The 16,982-nt window shown below is 38.8% G+C and overlaps 1 pseudogene; it reads right to left on the minus strand.

Annotated features, from left to right (window-relative positions):
• Positions 1 to 107: 107 nt before the first annotated feature.
• Positions 108 to 1,192, minus strand: LOC127204352 (fructose-bisphosphate aldolase A-like; annotated as a pseudogene).
• Positions 1,193 to 16,982: the final 15,790 nt, after the last annotated feature.

The raw sequence follows: 16,982 nt of genomic DNA on the forward strand, positions 1-16,982 counted from the left end.
CACAAGGGCAGCAAGTTGATGGGAGAGAGCCTGAAGGCCCCTCTTCAATAGCAAGTGGGTAGGCAGGGGCCTACATTATTGATGGAGCAGCCTTAGATCACTCCAGACTAGTAGGCATTGTTAGAAATGAAGAGAGATTCACCGTCTCATGACTGACCACTTGGGGGTATACTTTCCTTGACAAGTGAGGCTGTTGGCGAGGGCTCACTTGACGTATGTTCTCGGGGCACTCATTAGGTTCTCCTTCTTCCAGCCCCAAACCTTTAGAGCAGAGGTCTGCAGGGTTTGGCCATAGGAGAAAGTCAAGATCTATGGCTTTAGCAGGGGGCACTTGTTGATAGCATTGAGGTTGATGGATGATTCTTCCTCATTCTGCCCTCCAGACAGGAAAGTGTCCCCAGAGACAGCAGAGGGCACCGTGCAACAAAGTGCTGTTAGTTGCCATGACAGTCTCTTCATTGGAAAATTTCTGAGTGCAAGCACGGCCTGGGGTGCTTATGTTGGGCTTCAGCAAGGTTCCTTCCAAGTAGACATGGTGGTCACTCAAAGCCTTGCAGCCAGCAGCCAGTACTTTCTCAGTTACATACTGACAGTACTTCAAGTTATAGTCCCCATCAGGGAGGATTTCAGGCTCCACAGTGGGTACAATGCTATCTGCTGGCAGATGCTGGTGTAACGGACCAGAACATTGGCATTTTCCATGATTGCAAGGTCTGAGGGGGTGTGCTCCCCAACCTTGAACACTCAATACCTCTTGCCAAAGTCAGCTCCATCCTTCTTACACTGGCACAACATTCAGATAGTCCACCAGCCCTTGGGTAGTGGTCTTGCCATTGGATCCTGCCAGGGGCACCATGCCCTTATCTACCTTAATGACCACTACACCACCCATGGACTTATAGTTTGGGGGAAGGGACGCCCATCATCAGCCTTCTGGTGCAGTGTCTCATGGAAGAGGATCATCCCGCCCACCTATGCCGGGATTCATAAGGCTGTCAGAAGTCTGCAGCAGCTGGCAGTAGAAGTGCCTGTCCTCGGTTTTCTCAGTGCAAAGGGACTGCATCCACTTGGCAATGCTTCCAGTGGACTCATCTGCAGCCAGGGTGCCATTGCCTGGAGCCACAATTTGGTTAGCGATGTCAGATTGCTCTTTCTTCTGCTTTAGAGTCAGTGCTGCGTATGGGTAGGCCATGGTGCTGGTGGCAGCACGCTCCTGGCACAGGAATGGGTGGGTCGGCCGGGTATGGCAGGTGGTGGGTAGGTGAAAGAATTGAAAAGTGAAGAGTGAACGCCTCTAGGTTCTCCAGAACTCAATTCTGTGGCACAATCCAAGAGAATGCAGCCTATTCAGCTGGTGTGTGGGGCTGCAGCTTTGCAGCTTTTTTCTTTTTTCTTTTTTTAGATGTAACATTTTCTGTGACTGAGGTATTCATTTCTGCTATTTGTGTTTAATTTCTGAGATATTTCTCTTCCTTCTTTTGTATTCTGTAGTGAGGATTGCCTCTGAGGTTCCAGTTCAAGTTTCTATTTCATTTCCAGTTTCCCTCAGTTTGGTTTTTTTTTATTGATTCTATTTCCATTTTTACATCTTGAACAATTTATTTCACTTCATTCCACTCTTTATTTGTGGCTTTATAAATAGTTTCATTCATTTACTCTTTAAGGACCTTGCAAATATCCACAGTAGCTATTCTGAAGTCTTCATCTTATGCTTCAACCATATTGTGTATCTCAGGGCATATTGTAATGGGGATAGTGAACTCTGGTAAATACATATTATTCTGGCTGTTTTTATGTTTTCACACTGTCATCTACTAATTGGTGTTTGGAATGATTGTAAATCTAAGTGTTGATATGTGATCTTGTCTTTATTGTCTAAGATCTTGTTGAATCTTAGGGGCCTGGAGACTGTGAGCTGTCTGATAGAGAATGCTTCTGAGATCCTTTAAGGTTGCACAACCGTGACTCTCACTTAGAACTGGTTTTTAGTTATCAGCTGCTGACATAGAGTAATGGGGATAGGCTGGAAAGGCAGTGTACTGACAGGGTCCACAGGAGGGAGGGAAACTGAATATGCCAATAATTATAGAGTCCTCCAGGAATAAAGAAAAGAAGGGAGGACAGGTGCTTGCACGTGGTATTCTACAGCGCTGGAGAAGAGACTATGGAACAGGAATTGGAACATATGAAGGAGAGAAAGAGTAAATGTGGCTTACCTGATTACTAGGGGGCATGGCCAGTGGGTTTCTAGAGAGAGATTTGCGTGTTGCAGGTCAGCCACAGGGATGGTATGAGGAAAGAAGGATATAGGAGTAGATCTTCTTAGTTTCCTGGGAATTATGTTCACACTTCTTAAATATCTTTCCATGCTATGAGAGATTCCTTTTGGAGTCTCCCCTAATCATTTACTGGTTTAACAGAATAACTGTAAGAGTAGAGGTTTCACAAGATATTCCAGAAATTTGTAGATAAATGGATTGAACTAGAAATGATTATAATGAGTGAGTTAACCCAGAAGCAGAAAGAGTCAAATGGTATATACTTACTTATATCTGGACACTAGCCCAAGGGGCATGTCCCATGAAAATCTTCACTTACCAGGAAAATGGGACAGAGGGAAAGACTTCCTATTGGGACTCTAGGTGAGAGAAGCATGGGAGAATAGGGAAATAGAAGGATCCAGAGGGTCATTATGATGGGCAAATCTGGGCCCAGGAGTCCTGCTCAAATTATGGCACCATCTAAAGACAATATGTGCAGTAAACTTTGAACTCCTACCCAGATCTACCCAATGGTAGACTGGGGACTAACTTTTACACAAACCCTGATGCCCCATATTTGACCACATCTCCTGGATGGGAAGGTCTGGTGGCACTCAGAGGAAGGCTTGCAGGCTATCAAGAAGAAACTTGATACCCTATGAGCATATACAGGGGGAGTAGGTCCCCCTCAGTCACAGTCATAGGGGAGGGGAGTAAGGGGAAAATGGGAGGGAGGGAGGAATGGAAGGATACAAGGGATGGGATAACCATTGAGATGTAATTTGAATAAATTAATAAAATATATTAAAAATGAGTAGAGGTTTTAGAAAAGTCTTCATCTTTTGAATGGATCTTTGTTGTTTCCACACACTCTGCTGCTATAAAAATTGAGTCTCTGTTTACCCATTGGAAAAGCGCTCTTCCAAGAAGACCTTGCAATAGCCTTTTGCACTAATATACTGACACTAAAATCTCCCTTAACCTAAGAACTGGGAATGGTAGTTCAGGGCCTATTGACCCTTTCAGGAAAGGAAGCCATTTCATCACTGTAAATATTTTAAGAAGAAAACAGTATTAGTGTATCTAGAAAAGAAACTGATACGATTCCTTTCAATAAGTTAATAGAATGAAAGAGCTTCAAAGATACACTGAGGCCTTGAAATATTAGGGAGAACATTGGGTGGAAACGATGCATTATGTGTAGGTTTAAACATCATAGGAATTTAAAAGGATGGATAGACTTCACTTGAGAGCTTGGAGAAGATTTCATTAAGACAGATCAATAAATAGATGATCTATGTCATCTATCTATAAATACGTGATATCTCTGTCTCTCGCTGTCTGTCTCTGTCTCTATCTTTCTGTCTCTGTCTCTGTCTCTGTCTCTTTCTTTAGGTATGTAGACAGACAGATAGATAGATAGATAGATAGATAGATAGATAGATAGATAGATAGATAGATGCCATGATAGGGTGCACTTGAAGGTGAGTTTTTGAGACTCAATTAATTCATAAGTTTGAAACAATTATGAAGAACTCTGATTCACTTTAAATGAATTTCTAGAGATATCCATTCCCCATTTGTAAATATAACATGGTTTTTCTCTCTGTGAATATGTCCCTCTCTCTTAGTCTTAACTGGACAGCAAATCTTGCTAGGCTCTAGAAGTATGGGAAGTAAGATTTTCCTGTATGTAAGTTAATTAGCTTGTGGTATTTTGTTGTAGTTCCTCAGTCAGATTAAGACAGTTCTGTTGCCATTCCTATTCAACAGCATCAACATTCACCCAGCAAAACAATAATACTACTCAATTAAATCTTGTCCCTTGCTCTTTGCCTAGCATTTCTTTAAACACCTATCTTCAGCTTTGTCCCATCCATAACCTTCCCATTAGCACACTATGACTTTTTCTTTTTTCTTTCTTTCTTTTTTTAATGTTACTTGATTGTCTGTTTTAAAATTTTTCTTTCTTTCTTTCTTTTTTCTTTCTTTCTTTCCTTATATAATTTATTCAGATTACATCTTATTTGTTATCCCCTCACGTGTATCTTCCCATTCCTCCTGCTTCCCTCTTTCACCCTATTCCCCTCCCATAGGTTTGTGACAGAAGGGGACATTGTCCCCCAGTAGATCACAGCTTATCTGGTCTCTTCCTGGTAGACTGCTTACTTTTCCTCTGAGTGTCACCAGGTCCCCCACCAAGGGGAAGTGGTCTAATAGGGGGTACCAGAATTCATGTCTGAGTCAGTCCTTGCTCTTTCCACAATTGTGGAGGATGTGCTGTCCATTGGCTAGATTTGAATAGGGCTTTTAAGTTTACTGCGTGCATTTTCCTTGATTGGTACCATACTTTGAGCTGACCCACCTGGTTCTAGATCCGCCAGCTTTATTAGTCTTCTTATAGGTGTCTAGGACCCTCTGATTGCTTCTCTTTCCCCATTCTTCCTTACTTTTCTCAAATAGGGCCCCAATAGGAAGTCTGAGTATCCATTCCAATTTCTGGTTAAGTGAAGACTTTCATGGGATATCTCTGTTATCTACTGTCTAATTATAAAAATGAGTATATGCCATGTATATGCTTCTTTCTGGGTCTGGGTTAACTCACTCAGGATTATCATTTCCAGTTACATCCACTGCCTACAATTTTCAGGGTTTTCTTGTTTTTAATAGCTAAGTAGTATTTCATAGTGTAAATATATCACAGTTTCTTTATCCATTCTTCTACTGAGGGATATCTAGGTTGTTTCCAGGTTCTGCCTATTATGAATAAAGCTGCTATGAACATGCTTGAGCATGTGTCCTTTTGTGTAATGGAGCCTCTTTTTGGTATATTCCAAGGAGTGGGATAGCTGGGACTTGAGGTAGCCCTATTCCCAATTTTCTGAGAGAGTACCAGATTGATTTCCAAAATGGTTGTACAAGTTTGCACTCCTACCAGCAATGAAAGACTGTTTCCCTTTCTCCACATTCTCTCCAGCATAGGCTGTCACTTGAATTTTTGATCTTAGCCATTCTGACGGTGTAATATGGAATCTCAGAATCGTTTTTGGTTTGCATTTCTCTGATGACCAGGGACATTGAGCATTTCTTTAAGTGTTTCTCAGCCATTTGCTATTTGTTTGTTGTGGATTCTCTGTTTAATTCTGAACCCCATTTCTCAATTAGGTTATTTGGTTTGGTGGTGTTTAGTTTCTTGAGTTCTTTATATATTTTGGATATTAGACCTTTGTCCAATGTAGGGTTGGTGAAGATCTTTTCCCAGTCTGTAGGCTGTCGCTTTGTTCTGTTTACAGTGTCTTCTGCCTTATAGAAGCTTCTCAGCCTCAGGAGGTCCCATTTATTAATTGTTGACCTTAAGGCCTGGGCTGTTGGTGTTCTGTTCAGGATGTCATCCTCTGTGCCAATGTGTTCCAGGCCCTTCCTCACTTTTTTTTCTAACAGATTTAGGGTGTCTGGTTTTATGTACAGGTCTTTAATCCTCTTGGACTTGTTTTGTTCATAGTAATAAATATGGATCTACTTGCATCTTTCTACATGTAGACATCCAGTTAGACTAACACGATTTGTTGCAGATGCTATTCTTTTTCCATTGAATAGCTTTGACTTCTTAGTAAAAAATCAGGTGTCCATATGTGTGTGGATTTATTTGTGGGTCTTCGATTCAATTCCATTGGTGTTTATCAGCTACAGGAAATCTCTGGTAGAATTTTGGGGGTCACTTAGGTACACTATCCTATTACCTGTGAATAGGGATAATTTGCCTTCCTCCTTTCCCATTTGGATCCCCTTGATCTCCTTTTGTTGTCTTATTGCTCTGGCTAGAACTTCAAGCAGTATATTAAAGAGATATGGAGAAAGTGGGCAGCCTTGACTGGTCCCTTATTTTAGAGGAATTTCCTTGTGTTTCTCTCCATTTAATTTGATGTTAGTTATTGGCTTGATGTATATCGCCTTTATTATGTTTAGGTATGTGCCTTGTATCCCTGATCTTTCCAAAACTTTAAACATGAATGGGTGTTGTATTTTGTCAAATACTTTTTCTGCATCAAAGGAGGTGATCACATGCTTTTTTCTTTCAGTTGTTTATATGGTGGATTAGATTGATGGATTTATGTATATTGAACCATCCCTGCATGCCTCAAATGAAGCCTACTTGGTCATGGTAAATTATATCTTTAATGTGTTCTTGGATTCAGTTTGTGAGTATTTTATTGAGTATTTTTGCATCAATGTTCATGAGAAAAATTTGTCAGAAATTCTCTTTTTTTATTAGGTCTTGGTGAGGTTTAGATATCAAGGTGACTATGACTTCATACAAGGAGTTTGGTAATGTTCCATCCATTTCTATTTTGTGAAGTAGCTTGATGAGTATTGGTATTAGCTCTTCTTTGAAGGTCTGATAGAATTCTGCATTGAAAACATCTGGCTCTGGGTTTTTTTTTTTTTTTTTTTTTTTTTTGGTTGGAGACTATAAATAACAGCTTCTATTTCTGTAGGAAAAATAGGACTATTTAATTTGTTTATCTGATCTTGATTCAACTTTGGCAAGTAGAAACGATCAAGAAAATTGTCCATTTCCCTTTGATTTTTAGATTTTGTGTCATACAAGCTTTGAAGTAGGACATTATTATTCTTTGCATTTCTTCAGTGTCTATGGTTATGTCTCCCTTTCCATTTCTGATTTTTGTTGATTTGGATAGTGTCTGTCTACCTTTTAGTTAGTTTGGCTAATGGTTTAACTACTTTGTTGATTTTCTTAAAGAACCAGCTCCTGTTTTGGTTGATTCTTTGAATTGTTTTTTTTTTTTTTGTTTGTTTGTTTGTTTCTAATTTATTGATTTCAGTCTCCTCTTGAGTGTTTCTGCTTCTTTTTTTCCCTAGGGGTTCTAGATGTGTCATTAAGTTGCCTATATGAGATGTTTCCAGTTTCTTTATGAAAGCATTTACTGCCATGAATTTTCATCTTAGCACAGCTTTCAATGTGCCCCATAAATTTGGGTATGTTGTTTCTTCATTTTCATTGAATTTTAGTAAGTATTTAATTTCTTTCTGTATTTCTTCCCTGACCCTGTAGTCATTAACTAGAGAATTGTTTTGTTTACATGTGTGTGTAGGCTTTTTGTTATTTCTGTTGTTGTTGAAGTCCAGCTTTAGTCCATGGAGATCTGATAGGATACAAGGTATTATTTCAATCTTATTGTTTCTTTTGTGGCTTGCTTTGTGACCTACTATATGATCAATTTAGGAGGTTCCTTGAGTTGCTGAGAAGAAGGTCTAATCTTTCGTGTATGGGTGATAAGTTCTGTAGATATCTATTAGATCCATTTGATTCATGACGTTGGTTAATGTCATTATTTCTTGATTTAGTTTCTGTTTTGGTGACTTATCCTTTGGTGAAAATGGGGTGTTCAATTCTCCCACTATTAATGTGTGGGGATTGATGTGTGATGTAAGCTTTGTAAATATCTCTTTTACAAATGTGGGTGCCCTAGTATTGGGAGCATAGATGTTCAGAATTTTGATGTCATCTTGGTTGACTTTACCTTTGATGGGTACGAATGTTCTTTCTTGCCTCTTTTGATTAATTTAAGTTGAAAGTGTATTTTATTGATATTAAAATGGATACACCAGCTTACTTCTTATGTCCATTTGCTTGGAATTCCCTTTTCCAGCCTTTTATCCTAAGGTAATGTCTGTCTTTGTGGCTGAGATATGTTTTTTGAATACAGAAGAATGTTGGGTCTTATTTATGCATCCATTCAATTAGTCTCTGTCTTTTTATTGGAGAATTGAGACCATTGATGTTGAGAGATATTAGTGACCAGTGACTGTTAAGTCTCTTGACTTTGATGTTGGTTACAGTAGAGTGTTTGTGTGGTTATATTTTTGTGATGGAGTAGTTATCTATTTCCAGTGTAATTTTGGTTGTAGTTTGTTACTTTGGGTTGGAGTTTTCCTTCTAGTAACTTCTGTAAGGCTGAATTTGTGGTTAGGTACTCTTTGAATTCGTTTTTATCAAGGAATATTTTGTTTTCTCCATCAATGTTATTGAAAGTTTCACTGGATAGAGTAGTCTTGCATGGCATCTGTGGTGTTTTACAATTTTCAGAACCTCTGTCCAGGCTCTTCTGGCTTTTATGGTCTCTGCTGAGAAGTTGGGTGCAATTCTGATAGGTTTGCCACTATTTGTTACTTGGTCCTTTTCCCTTGCAACTTTTAATAATTTTTCTTTAGTCTGTATATTTTGTCTTTTTTTTTTTAATTATGTGGTAGGAGGATTTTCTTTTCTGGCCTATTCTATTTGGTGTTCTGTAGGCCTCTTGTATGTTTATTTGCATCTCTTTCCTTAAAGTATGGAAGTTTTCTTCTATGATTTTTGTTGAAAGTAGTTTCTGGGCCTTGGAGCTGGGTGTCTTCTCTTTCCTCAATTCCTATTATCCTCAGATTTTGTCTTTTCATTGTATTTTTGATTTCTTGGATGTTTTGTGTCAGGAATTTTTCAGATTTAGCATTTTCTTTGATGATTGTTTTAAGTTCTACCAAAGTATCTTCTACTGCCAAGATTTGTTCCTCCATATCTTGAATTCTGTTAGATAAGCTTAGGTCTGCATTACTGGCTTGCTTCTCTGAGTTCTCTTGTTCTTTGATTTTTTTCAGTCTGTGATTTTCTCATTGTTTCCATTTTCATCTTCAGATCTTGAACTGTTTTATTGATTTCCTTCATCTGATTGTTTGCATTATCCTCAATTTCTTCCTGTGTCTTTCTATGAGCCTTCAGATGTTGAACTGTCTTATTAATTTCCTTCATCTGATTGTCTTTTCCTGAATTTCTTCCAATGACTCTCTATAGGCTCCTGTAATGACTTCAATCTGCTTGGCTGCACCTTCCTGCATTTGTTTACGGATTTTATTCATTTCCTACATTATCATCTTCATTACTACGGATTTGAGGTCATTTTCTTGTGTTTCAATTGTGTTTGGGTTCTCAGGGTTGACTTCTTTGGGATAGTTGGGAACTGGAGATGCCATATTATTTTGGTTCATGTTGTTTATATTTTTATGCTGACATCTAGTCATCTTGCTGTCTCTGAAGTTGTGAGGTAGTTTCTGGTATCCTTTCCTAGATCAGGCAGGTGACCTGGTTTCAGCTCCAGGGGACTTTACCCAGCATCCTGTACTTCCCACTGGGTTAGCAGAGGCTTGTGCTGGTGTTCTGTAGCCCAAGAATAAGTTTGAGGTAATGTAGATAAAGTCTGTTATCCTGCCTTTGGCTGGATTTAAAAACCTTGCCCTAGGGCATTGGGGCTCTGAGGGTCTAGGCTCGGTCAGCCCTAGCAAGCAAGAATCCCTGATGACTTGTGGTACGATTCTGTCTGATCCATCCAGTCTGTGGGTCCTAGGTTCAGTCCCACTTGAGAGAGTATATACTGCCCTCTGGCTTTTGGGAGTTGGTTGGCCTTCTGCCCTGATCCCTTCAGGCAGGTTCAGTCCTGTCCAGGCATGGGTGGGTACTCCTGCTGGGTTTCTTCCCATTCCCATCTTCCCTCCATTTTCCATCCTATTTCCCTCCCCTAGACCTCTGACAGAAAGGTATCTTCCCCCCACCACATGATCAGAGCCTATCAGGTCTCATCCAAATAGCCTGCTTCCCTTTCCTCTGTGTGCCTGCTGGGCCTCCCCACCCAGGAGAAGTGATCAAATTGGGGGCACCAGAGTTTACATCAGAGGAAGTCCTTGTTCTCCCCACAATCATGGAGAATGAACTGTCCATTGGCTACATCTGAATGGGGGTCTAGGTTTACTGTATGCAATGTCCTTGGATGTTACAACAGTTTGTGCAGTGTTTTCCGCTCCAATCCCTTTCCAGATCTGCCAGCCTTGATAGTATCCTTGTGGGGCTACTTAAACCCTTTGGGTCCTTCCATTCCCCCATTCTTCCATAGCACTCTCCATGCTCCACTCAGAGTCCATTCAGTGAGTTCAAGTTCTAGCATCTGTCCCGATCCCTCACTTTGTGGAGTCTCTCTGAGGGCATCTATGTTGGGCAAATATTCACTTATAAGTGAATGTCTTTCTGGGTCTATGTTAACTCTCTCAGGATGATCGTTTCTAATTCTACCCATTTGCCTGCAGATTTCACAATTGCTTTTAATAGCTGAGTAGTATTTCATAGTGTAAATGTACTCCAGTTTCTTTATCCATTCTTTGGTTGAGGAACATCAAGGTTGTTTCCAGATTGTGGCTATTACAAGTAAAGCTGCTGTAAACATAGCTGAGGAAATATCTTTGTTGTATGGTGAAGCATTTTTGGGTATATGCCCAGGAGTGGTATGGCTGGGTCCCGAGGTATTACTATTCCAAATTTTCTGAAAAAGCATCAGATTGATTTCCTGCCTGGAATGGAGAGTTTCCCCCTTTCTCCATATCCTTGCCTGCATGTGCTGTCACTTGAATTTTTGATTTTAGCCATTCTGGTAGGTGTAAGATGGAATCTCAGAGTCATTTTGATTTGCATTTCCCTGATGACTAAGGTTGTTGAATATTTCTTTAGGTGTTTCTTGGCTATTCAATGTTCCTCTGTTGAGAATTCTCTGTTTAGATCTGCACTTTTTAAAAAAAAATTTATTATTTGGTCTGGTGGTGTTTAATTGCCTGAGTTCTTTATGTATTTTGGTTATTAGCCCTTAGTCAGTTGTAGGGTTAGTGAAGGTCTTTTCCCCATCTGTAGGCTGTTGTTTTGTTCTGTTGACAGTGTTCTTTGCCTTACAGAAGCTTTTCAGTTTCATGAGGTCCAATTTATTAAATGTTGATCTTAGAGCCTGAGATATTGGTATTTTGTTCAGGAAGTTGTCTCTTGTGGCAATGAGTTTCAAGACTCTTCTTTACTTTTTCTTCTAAGAGATTTAGTGTGTCTAGTTTTATGTTGAGGTCTTTAATCCACTTGGACTTTTATGGAAAAGGTACCTTATATGCCACTTTCATCCGAATATTGTAATCATTTTGTAAATATAAAATTTAAAGAATATAGATTCTAACTTTAAAAAAGATTTTTAAACAAATGACCTCTGGATCCATAAGGTACTGTGAAATATGCCACCTTTGATCTTAGCTCAGCTGAAAAATCTTTTCTTTTGTACAAACTTAAGAACACAGCCCTTGGCTAGGAGGTCCAGTGGTCACACAGAGGAAGGAGATACCTGATGACACCTGATAGGCTGTGGTAAGGTGGTAGGGGAGGATGGCCCCTTGTCTGAGGTCTATTGGAGAGGAATAGGGCAGAAGAGGATGGGGGGATGGAAAAAGGAAGATACAGGTGAGGGTATAACAATTGGGATGTAAGATGAATAAACTATAATAAATAAATCAATTAAGAAAGAAAATGCAACATAAATGTCTAAGAGAAAAAAGTTAGTTCATACTCATTCCTTTTGTTTTCTCATATGCAATCTGATTGCTTCTAATAAAAAAACAGGATTCCTGTTTTTGTGAAATATTTTGCAATATTAGTTACAATAGAAAAATTTTACTTTTGGGGAGAAAAGTAAACAGTAAGCTCATATTATTCAGAAATTAAAAGTTACTAAGACCTATGGGTTGTATGGTTTGGATAAAATAACTCCATGATGAGTATTTAATGTGGAATGTTTTGTCATTCTCTGAAATCTGAGGAATATAAAAGTTACAGCCTTGTCACAAAGTGATAAGATTCTATGCAGTGGCCTCTAACATAGCTCATTGAAAATATCCCTTACAAAATATGTTTACACAGTAACTATTTGGCTGTTAAATCAACCCAATATTTAATAGGCCCAGTGTGATCTGCTTACATGGGAACCTGTAATAATTATAAAGAGACCATGGCAGAATATTAAGAAATTAATATGTGGCTTCTACAAGCAATGATCCTCGAAGAGAACAACAGTTTGTGGAAGATAAGATAAATACCACCTGCTGCAATGGCTCCAAGAAACAATCAGGGATGTGACATTCTCTGAAAGAAATGCAGTTTTCCAGATCTTGAACAGCTAGCTGAGGTGGAACACTGGGAAATGAGTTAACTATTTGATTTTTCCCCGGCTAGTCATCCACTATATCACTGGGGATGCCATTGTGCAAGTTGCAACAGCTGGTGTTTTCATGCCACCAAGCTTGCGCCCAGTTACTGTAGAACCAGAAAGGGCTCTTTGGAACCACAGAAAGATCTGTGAGTTGTACTTTCCATTTCCTGTGTATTATTCTGTGCATGGCCTAGTGCTCAAGGTCTTAACATTTCTTTTGGAAATATTATGTCATTGTTCCCAACAGGAGGTGTATATGCTTTTAATGTCCACTTTAAAATTAAGAAGCTAGCAGTTCAAAGTGTATAGCTAACAGATACAAAATCATACCACTTATACGATATAATTATGACACCAATGCATTGCATCATCTTCTGTGATCACTGGGAGGCCATAAAGTCACTGGACAAACAATTTCTTATGCTTGTGCCATAATGTGGGGGCATAAATATGATAGTGAAATAGAAAATTGACAGTTTTGGCAACCCTTGGTGATGTAACTTCTATAAGGGAACATATATTCCTCTGACTTTTGTGCTTGTTATAATGCTGACAAGACAGCATATATTTAAGAGAATATTTGCTGATTTTAGGTGTATAAATTCTACCCCATTCCTTGTATAACATCCTTTTCACAGGAAGCATTGAGAATTTATAAAAAAGCACTGGGTTCTAAGGTGAGAAATAATTGTGAGGTTCCACAGCATTAATATGTAAGTACTTGTGGGTTGCTATCTTTCTGCTCTTCCTGATTTTTGTCATAGTTTTGCTATTTGAGCAATAGGTGATGTAAAGAGAATCAGAACCACTTTCTCTAGTCTAGTTGAAAGAGAGAACTTGCAGAGGGACAAGACAAGATTTTCTGAGGACAGGATGTGTAGTTGGGTAGCTGTTGTGACAAGGAAAGGCACAGGGGAAACATCCTTTAAACATTAAATTGCCTTATAATCATCTGTACATTGCTTTTGTGACACTGAGGAAGGATTCAATTGAGGACAATGAACATACTATCCCAGTTCTCTGCTACTAAGCTCTATGTTCAGCTCATGGGAGGGTTGTACAATAATTATTTTTATGATATCCATGATTTCCTTATAAGGTATCCATAACTGTCTACATGAATTTAAAAACTGCACTACTCAAGTATACACAGTATTCTATGGTTTAAAAACTAACCTTCACTCACTTCCTACATGAAGGAGTTCATGAGGGCAAGAGACATAATGGAAAGGTTATTTCATGATGTGTCAAAGACTCTTCTACAACCACAGAGCTTTAAATAAGCAGGCCAATTCAGGAGCCCAGATTCTGACACTTATGTCTATGGGACCCCTCAATAGGAAATCTTTAAGAACAACAGAAAAAATGACAAATGACACTGAACATATGTAGTCAGTATAATGATTTGTCTAGCTAAATCTTTCTGTCGGGAGGCACAAATGTTTCATAAAGTAGTATCTCTGTTAACATTAAAGTGGGGAATGCATCCAAAGATACCAGTCTCTTTAGAAGCCAGTCAGAGTTTGGGCATCCATGACTTAAAAAAAATCCTTTTTGAACCTTCTTACATTTCCTAGCTTGTATGTAATAACCAATTAAACGTGTTGTTTCCTTTCTGGGCTAAAATTTGTCTTACTTATTGTCTAAATAATTGCTTCTTAGGCTTATGCCCTCTCCAGCCCAGTCCTCAGGAGGCCTGTTTACCCTGCCCCTCAGCCTCTGATTTATATATGTCTGATCTTGGAGAGGGGCACTCAGTGGTCCTATCAACAAGATTGCCAGGCCATGCTTTGGGGCTTTGCTCTGCCTACTTGCTGAAGTGAAAATTGGAGTGTGAAGTTTTCTTCTGAAATGCCCTGATGGCCTGAAAATTTTTATCAAAGACTGCTATTATGAAAATTTTGCATGTCTTTTCATTATGTCCTACTGAAAACTGCACTGTCTAAAGAATTTTATGACAGTCCAAATGGAACCACTACAACATTAAGATGTGAATGTGATATTCTGATTTGAATCCTTTCTAGTCACTGACCTTACAAATGTGAAAATGTTCATATGGATAAGATTAATGATTTAATTATTTTTATACAAGCTATCCCTCATGTAGGCTGTTTTCCTTGACTTGACTATGTTAATTAATAAAGAAATAACTCAATAATCCTTCTGTTGGAGCTTGTGGTTAATCAGGTGCAATTATCAATAAAGATGCAGTGAATGTCTGTGTGTTCAGACTCTGATGAAAGAAGGATATATTTGACAATAAAGTGAAGTACACAAGGCTCCTTTCCAGTGCTTGCTTCCAGAAGGAAATAAGGCCATGAGTTTTAGAAGGCACAAGCTGACATTATAAATATAGTTGTCCTTTTAATTAAATACTCAGACAATATGATCAAATATGAAATAATCCATTTGTGTGAGCATTATTTCATGTCATGTCTTAAATTAATGCTTCCTAGGCCTTGGCCTGGATTTTCTACTTGTGTAGTAAGATGTGCTAGTTGGAAAGCTTGCACATTCTGTCTGCAGCAGGCTGTAGCTTACAGTTTTCTTTAGGAAAATGCAAAATAACAAGACAATTCCTTATAGTCAAAAAGTCTACACTTTTTTAAAAAGATAATTAATTGCTTTGTTGTAGAGAACTCTGTAAAGAACAAAATGCATGTAAAACAGTTCATGTTGTGACAGGTAAGTAAGAAATAAGTGAAATGATTATGACTGGCAATGCTCTTCTAAAATAGTCTTTTACCCTCATGCTCCACTTCAGTGTCTTATGGCAGAGATTAATCAAGTCTTATATGAAATAAAATGTGGCTGGGAGAAAGCTTTTCTTACAAGAGTTTCACTACCTGTATATGGTTGAATGTATGCTACTAAGCGTTAAGGAGAGGGCATAAGTTGAATAGATGACTTCCTGAACTTCTAGGTTTAAGTAAAATTGGAAGTAGGATTTTTTTTTATGATTTTTAGCATTAGGTTAAAAATATTTTGAATTTCAAAATACCTTAATGTTAAAGATTCCAAAGAATTTGTCACTAGTGAAGTGTCACAGTATGACATTTTGACATTTTTCCAATATAATAGATGGCTATATTTATATGTATTCTGCTGTCTGCAATCACTGAAATTCTCTTAGGTAAGTACAATAATAATAATTTAGGAAGATCTAAGACATGACACATATTTGGTGACAAGACATTTACTTCATCTTGAGGCAGAAATTAGTTGTAATTGAACTCTCCCTATTGGGAAAGGAGAAGAAACAGAAAACTGGGAAGAAAAAGAGGTTTTAAGGAGAGCTGGTTACAATCTTTTTAATGTCCAGTCATCTATAGAGTGACTGGGATTTCACTGAAGACCTACCTTCTGCCAAAGACTAGAGGTTTGATTTAAACATATATCAGCAAAGTTTCTGGTGTCAAAGAGTTTCCAGTTAATTGGAATGACTGAGATAGATGTATAATAGAAGAAGAAAATTATGTCCTGATCAGCTAGGTCCATCGAAGTTCAATTGAAAAGACAGCTGATTCTACCTTGGGGCCACGGCGGTATTCTTTATTTTTTAAAATTGAGTTTATTTTAAGTGTGGTGTTTGTGTGTGTGTGTGTGTGATGTATGCCATGTGCATGTGGGTATCCATGGAAGCTGGAGGCAGGCTTGAGATCCTATAGGTTTGAAATTACAGGTGGATGAAAAAAACATTTATGCTAGCTTGTGCAAGTTGGCTATGTTCACATCTTCCCAGCTATGCATACGGCTATACCATGCTGCTGGCTTCACATCAGCTTTGGTGAGAGAGTGCTCACATGACAGAATTAGGAAAACACTGCAAACGTTGACTTTTCTCCTCCTAGAGAACACATTATTAGGCACTCACCAGTATCCTACTGCCTGTAGGTGGGAGATGGTAGAAAAAGGTATTGGTCTGAATCTTACAGATTGGTTAGAAAGAAGTTACTGAATCCCTGGGTGACGGTTTTTGAGGGCTCGTGGAAGAAAGAGGTTTTTTTTTTTTTTTTTTTATATCAGCTGCTAAATTAGGTTGGCTATGTAAAAGATATGTCATCCTATCATTTAGTAGCACATTAAAAAACTTTTATTGATTTTTTTTCGTGTCACATCATACACTCCCATCCTGATCTTCTCCCTATTCCCTCATATTCACCCTTCACCCTTACAACCTCCCACCTCAAAATAAAACACACGCAAACAAACAAAAAGAAAGAAAGAAAAACAAAGCATAAAACGCATCTCACATTGGAAGCTGTAGTATAATATCCCAGTGAGTCCCACAGTGTGTTCCTCTGTCCACACAAGTGTTCATTGCAACAAATCATTTGTCTGGTTCAAGATCTCTGGCTTCTAATACGCCATTAATATTGGATCCTCACCATGCTTCCTCCCAGTTATTCTGTTGTTGCTCTGTGTCATGGAGGTCCTACAGTGTTGGAACAGCAGAACTGGCCCTTTCGCTTGTCCCAACGGTTCACAGATGATACATATTTTGCGGTGGGCCAATTCAGAGCCCTGATTCTGGGCCTGGGTTGTAGCTGAGGTGGTTAATGTGCTGATCTCTCTAACACTGCTCTAGCTTGGCCACCCATTGCCACCACTGGCAGTAGGCAGGGTCAGCTCTTCTGCTCTCCTGGCCACCTCACCAGCACCT

The sequence above is a fragment of the Acomys russatus genome, chromosome 2 (genome assembly GCF_903995435.1).
Source record: "Acomys russatus chromosome 2, mAcoRus1.1, whole genome shotgun sequence".
NCBI lineage: Eukaryota > Metazoa > Chordata > Mammalia > Rodentia > Muridae > Acomys > Acomys russatus.